Source organism: Gossypium hirsutum, chromosome A02 (genome assembly GCF_007990345.1).
Source record: "Gossypium hirsutum isolate 1008001.06 chromosome A02, Gossypium_hirsutum_v2.1, whole genome shotgun sequence".
NCBI classification, from domain to species: domain Eukaryota; kingdom Viridiplantae; phylum Streptophyta; class Magnoliopsida; order Malvales; family Malvaceae; genus Gossypium; species Gossypium hirsutum.
In genome coordinates, this window is record NC_053425.1 from 32406633 (window position 1) to 32412667 (window position 6035).

At 37.6% G+C, this 6035-nt stretch overlaps 2 non-coding genes across 2 annotated transcripts; both read right to left on the reverse strand.

Annotated features, from left to right (window-relative positions):
- Positions 1–263: 263 nt before the first annotated feature.
- LOC121216756 (small nucleolar RNA R71) lies at positions 264–370 on the reverse strand. Its single transcript, XR_005912939.1, has one exon. It is a non-coding gene; the product is annotated as a small nucleolar RNA R71 (small nucleolar RNA).
- A 4878-nt stretch (positions 371–5248) lies between these two features.
- LOC121216871 (small nucleolar RNA R71) lies at positions 5249–5355 on the reverse strand. Its single transcript, XR_005913080.1, has one exon. It is a non-coding gene; the product is annotated as a small nucleolar RNA R71 (small nucleolar RNA).
- Positions 5356–6035: the final 680 nt, after the last annotated feature.

Genomic DNA, 6035 nt, shown 5'->3' on the forward strand with positions numbered 1-6035 from the left:
CCAGATGCTTCAGACAGTGGGCCAATTCAGTGGAATGCCTACCGAAGATCCTTACCTACACTTAAGGCTATTTATAGAGGTGAGTGATTCTTTCAAATTAGCCGAAGTACCTGAAGATGCATTACGATTGAAGCTGTTCCCATATTCGCTGAGGGACAGAGCTCGAGCCTGGTTGAGCTCATTGCCACCGAACTCAATTTTCACATGGAAAGAGTTAGCAGAAAGACTCCTTATGAAGTATTTCCCATCTAGAAAAAAATGCTAAGTTGAGGAACGATATCACTGCCTTCCAACAAATGGATGATGAGTCCTTATATGAGGCATGGGAAAGGTACAAAGAGTTATTACAAAAGTTCCCTCATCATGGAATCCCAGATTGCATCTAACTTGAGACATTTTATAATGGTCTCAATGCTCACAAGAGATGGTAGTGGACACTTCTACTAATGGTGCTCTCCTTTCTAAGTTTTATAATGAGGCTTATGAAATTATCGAGAGAATTGCCAGCAAAAATTACCAATGGCCAACCAACCGAACAACGTCAAGAAGACGAGTTGCTGGAATACATGAAGTAGATGCTCTTACTTCACTCGTATCTCAGGTATCATCAATATCCTCAATGCTTAAAAATCTTACTACTAATGGGTCGAACAATTTTACATCACAGCCACTAAATCAATTTGAAAATATAGCCCGTGTTAATTATGGGGAAGGACATTTGTTCGAAGAATGTCCATCAAACCTAGAATCCATGTACTACATAGGTAATCAGAACCAAAACCGAGGAAGGCAAGGACTGCAATCCAATTTTTATAACCCATCGTGGTGAAACCACTTGAATTTTTCCTGGAGTAACCAAGGAGCTAGAACCAGTAATTCTTATGCCCAACCTAGATCGACCCAGCCACCAAGTTTTCCCTAACAAGTTTAGAAACCAACCCAAGCTGAGCCATCCAATGGCTTAGAAAATCTGTTGAAGGCATACATCGCCAAGAATGACGTCTTAATCCAAAGCCAAGCAATTACATTGAAAAACCTAGAAAACCAAATGGGCCAGCTTGCAACTGAACTCAGGAATCGACCACAAGGTGCTTTACCTAATGATATGGAAAATTCAAAGAATCTGAGGAAGGAGCATTGCAAAGCATTAACATTGAGGAGTGGAAAGACAGTAGAGCCCAACACCGTTGAAGTTGAAAAGGAGCAAGCTGATGCTCAAGAATCAGAGGAAGTTCAACCAAGCGTTGAAATTCTAGTGTCACATGAACCAGAATCTGCAAAACCCGACAAGGTAATTTTAGAACCAGCTAATTCTGATCAACTAACAACCCTGTCAGATGCAGAATTTCCACAGAAGACGAATCAACCAGTTCCAGTAAAGAAACCACCACCACCTTACCCTCAAAGACTTAAAAAGCAGAAGCAGGAGATTCAATTCAAGAAGTTCCTAGATGTACTCAAGCAACTTCATATCAACATCCCGTTGGTTGAAGCACTTGAGCAAATGCTGAACTATGTCAAATTCATGAAGGATATCCTGTCCAAAAAATAAAAACTCGGAGAATTTGAGACGGTAGCTCTGACGAAGGAATACAGTGCAATCTTCAAGACAAACTACCCCCAAAATTGAAGGATCCTGGATGTTTTACCATACCTTGCAACATTGAGCAACATATTGTGGTAAGGCACTATGTGACTTAGGTGCGAGTATCAATATGATGCCTATGTCAATATTTAGAAAGTTCGGGATAGGTGAAGTTAGACCTACTACGGTTACACTTCAATTAGAAAATTGATCCTTAGCACATCCAGAAGGAAAAATCGAGGACGTATTGGTACGTGTAGATAAATTTATCTTCCCTGTTGATTTTGTTATCCTAGACTTTGAAGTAGACAAAGAAGTGCCAATTATCTTAGGAGGACCGTTCTTAGCAACCGGAAGGACCCTTATTGATGTGCAGAAGGGCGAGCTTACTATGCGTGTTCAAGATGATCAGGTAACATTTAACATTTTTAAGTCTATGCGATTTCCTGACACAATTGATGATTGTTCTGCAGTATCCGATTTAGAAGATTTAATAGTGGAGAAGGAGCTCAACTATGTGAAGGATCCGTTGGAACAAATTTTGACATCAGATCCTCCGAATGATGAAGAGGAGGATAATTACTTAGCTTTGTTAGAAGCTAATCAAAGGGGATTTATTCCGCAATCCCGCTTTGAATCTTTGGAGTTAGAGGAAAGGGATTATGCCTAACCAAAAGCATCAATCGAGGAGCCACCTAAATTAGAACTCAAGGTACTACCTTCACATATAAAATATGTTTATTTGATAACTCTTCTACTCTGCCTGTGATTGTTTCAGCATAATTAACTACTGAGCAAGAAGAGAAACTCATCTTGGTGTTGAAACAATTCAAGAGGGCTATCAGATGGACCATAGCTAATATCTGCGGTATTAGTCTATCTGTATGCATGCACAAGATAATACTAGAATATGGCGAGAAAGGGACGATCAATGGACAATTAAGACTGAACCCCATTAGAAACACAAAAATTTATATACTTTTTCATACCCAATTTTACTTAAATTCATGCAAATCCAGTTAAATTCTTGTCGCAAAATAATTAAATCATGTTAAAAATATGAACATGGTGAATTTATTTAATTTTATACTTAATTTTGATTAATTTTGACTATTTTCGACAGATTCGCGCAAAGGTAGAAAATTGGCTCGGCTGACACTGCTGAAAGCACAAAACTGAGAAGTAATTTGAAGTATCGAGGCATTTTAATTTCCAGTCTAAGACGGTCGAGAAATGTGTAGTAATTCGTAATTTAATTAATTTTAATTTATTCCCCATTTAATGTGGGTTAAATAAATTATTTTTAATTAATTGTGGAGAAAGGGTCCAGTTGAACCGCACTGGTCGGGCCAAATTGAGTGAACCAAACCAGCCACTAAATGGGAAGCCCAGAACCGTCCATATGCTGACCCAAATCAGCATTTTATCTGATTAAATATGCTTGCAAAAAGGCCCTCAAAAGACTTCTAAATTGCATTCAAACCCCACCTTAAATTATGGCTTTGTAGATTTGCCCCAAGCTTAAAATAGCAAAGCTGAAACTCTTAACTTTGCTATGTGTGTGGCCGACCAAGGGAGGTCTCTTTGGATGCTAGAATTTGATATTTTTAGCAGCGAGAATCTGCTATAAAAGCCACCCCTTGCTGATCATTCAAAGCTTCACTCACTTCACATCATTCTCTCATTCCCTCTCTCACTTTTCTCTCATTTTTTCCATTTCATTCCCTCTTGTTCAAGTGTCAATTTCTTCTCTTGGGAAAGAGGCTTCTATCAGCCATTTTGGAGCAGCAATTAGATTTTCATAAGCCACCTTTATGGCCAAGGCCAACGAAGAACAAAGAACAGAGCAACTAGTCAAGCCACGGAGAAACACCGGATTTACCTCTTGTTCCCTAACTCTTTAATTTTTGTTGTTGTTTTGACGAACATGTTTATGAATATTTATGCTATTGAAATGGTTATTTTAATCAATTCAACTTAAATTATGTTTGTGTTGGGTTGACTATATTCTGCCTGCTTGAATTGTTTAAATGATGTTTATGCTGTTATAGGCCTCTGTAAATTGCTTGGTTAAGTAAAATCATGCCTAAGTTATTCTTGCGTTACGACTGTGAGGTAACTAATGAATTAATTATTTAAACGGATTGAAATTATAATTAATTGACACAGTACTTAATCAGTGTATATTTATTCTTCTAAGGTAGTTGAAGGGTAAATTAGCAATGCATTTGGCAATATTATTGCCTTGCATAACTTGCAAGATTATTGTGATTAAATTGTTTCAAGGTAGGGATGCCTTGTTACTTCACAAATTCTTTTATATGCTTATTAGATTTAATTGATCGTTTGAATTGACATAGGGATATGCAACAGATTGGTTCAATTTAATGAGTATGTATGTGCAATAGCATGTTTGCTTGCTAGAATCTATTTGGTTGGTTGAGTTGACATAGGGATATGTCAAGAGATGAATGGATTTTTGTATGTAAGTTTGTTCGTAAGTTAGCAAACTATCGGGTTGCTGTGAATTTATTCATAACAATATAAACATGAGTTTAATAATTCTGAGTTCCAGAAATATAATTAATCCAACACAAGTATGTTACATTGATTAAATATTATTTGAAATCATGCATTAGAACTCTTTTGTTATTTTTAATTATTTACTTAGTTTTTTTAAAATAGTTTTTGATCATCTTCTAAAACCAAATTGGTTTTACTTCACAAGTGTTTTACAATTAAATTCATAAATAATTCTTTTACAATCCCTGTGAGTATGATAACTCGACATTTACTTGTCACTTTATTACTTGTTGCAATTGTGTACACTTGCACATTTTTCCGTCGTTCCAAGTTTTTGGTGCCATTGCCGGGGATTGTTTTAAAAAGTCATTATTTGTGAATTTGTTAGTTTTACATCTTGTTTTATTTTTCTATTTAATTTTTTTCTGTGATTATTTCATGTGTGTATGAGTATTGACCGGATTATTGACTTACTCCTTGAAGACCCTGAGATAGAACGAACCTTTCGGCAGCGAAGAAGACAAGCGAACCAGAGAAAGACTGAAGGAATGAATTTTAAGAATATGAGTCAAGGAAATGGAGCAAACCTTGCTCAAAATCCTATCCTTATTGCTGATGATAGGGATAGAGAACCCTGAGATAGAATGAACCTTTCGACAGATAAGAAGACAAGCGAACCAGAGAATGACTGAAGGAATGAATTTCGAGAATATGAGTCAAGGAAATGGAGCAAACCTTGCTCAAAATCCTATCCTTATTGCTGATGATAGGGATAGAGCCTTGAGATAGTATGCAGTGCCTATTTTTAATGATCTTAATCCGGGTATTAAGAGACCCGAAATCGATGCACAACAATTTGAGCTGAAGCCAATCATGTTCCAGATGTTTCAAACAGTGGGCCAATTCAGTGGAATACCTACAGAAGATCCTTATCTTCATTTAAGAATATTTATGGAGGTAGGTGACTCTTTCAAATTAGTTGGAGTTTCTGAAGATGCATTACAATTGAAGCTATTCCCGTACTCACTAAGGGACAGAGCTCGAGCCTGGTTGAATTCATTGCCACCAAACTCAATTTCTACATAGCAAGAGTTAGCCAAAAGATTCCTCATGAAGTATTTCCCGCCTAGTAAGAATGCTAAGTTGAGGAACGAGATCACTGCTTTCCAACAAATGGATGATGAGTCCTTGTATAAGGCATGGGAACGATACAAAGAGCTATTACAGAAATGCCCTCATTATGGAATCCCACATTGCATCGAACTGAGACATTTTATAATGGTCTTAATGCTCACACGTGGATGGTAGTGGACGCTTCTGCTAATGAGGCTCTCTTTTCTAAGTCCTATAATAAGGCTTACGAAATCATCGAGAGGATCGCCAGTAACAATTAGCAATGGCCAACCAATTGAGCCGCATCAGGAAGACGAGTCATTGGAATACATGAAGTGGACACACTCACTTCACTCACATCTCAGGTATCTTCAATATCCTCAATGCTTAAGAATCTTACCATTAATGGGTCTAGCATTTCTGCAGCCTAACCATCTTACCAATTTGAGAGTATAGCCTATGTTTATTGTGGGGAGGGACATTTGTTCAAAGAATGACCATCAAACCTTGAATTCGTATATTACATGGGTAACCAAAACCACCAAGGAAGGCAAGGACTACAATCCAACTTCTATAACCCATCCTGGCGAAACCACTCGAATTTTTCCTGGAACAACCAAGGGGCTGGAACCAGTAACAACTACGCTCAACCTAGACCGACTCAGCCGCCTAGTTTTTCCCAACAAGTTCAGAAACCAGCTTAGGCCGAATCATCCAATAGCTTAGAGAATTTATTGAAGGCATATATGGCAAAAAACGATGCCACTCTAAGGAATTTTGAGAATCAAGTGGGCCAGCTAGCTACTGAACTCAA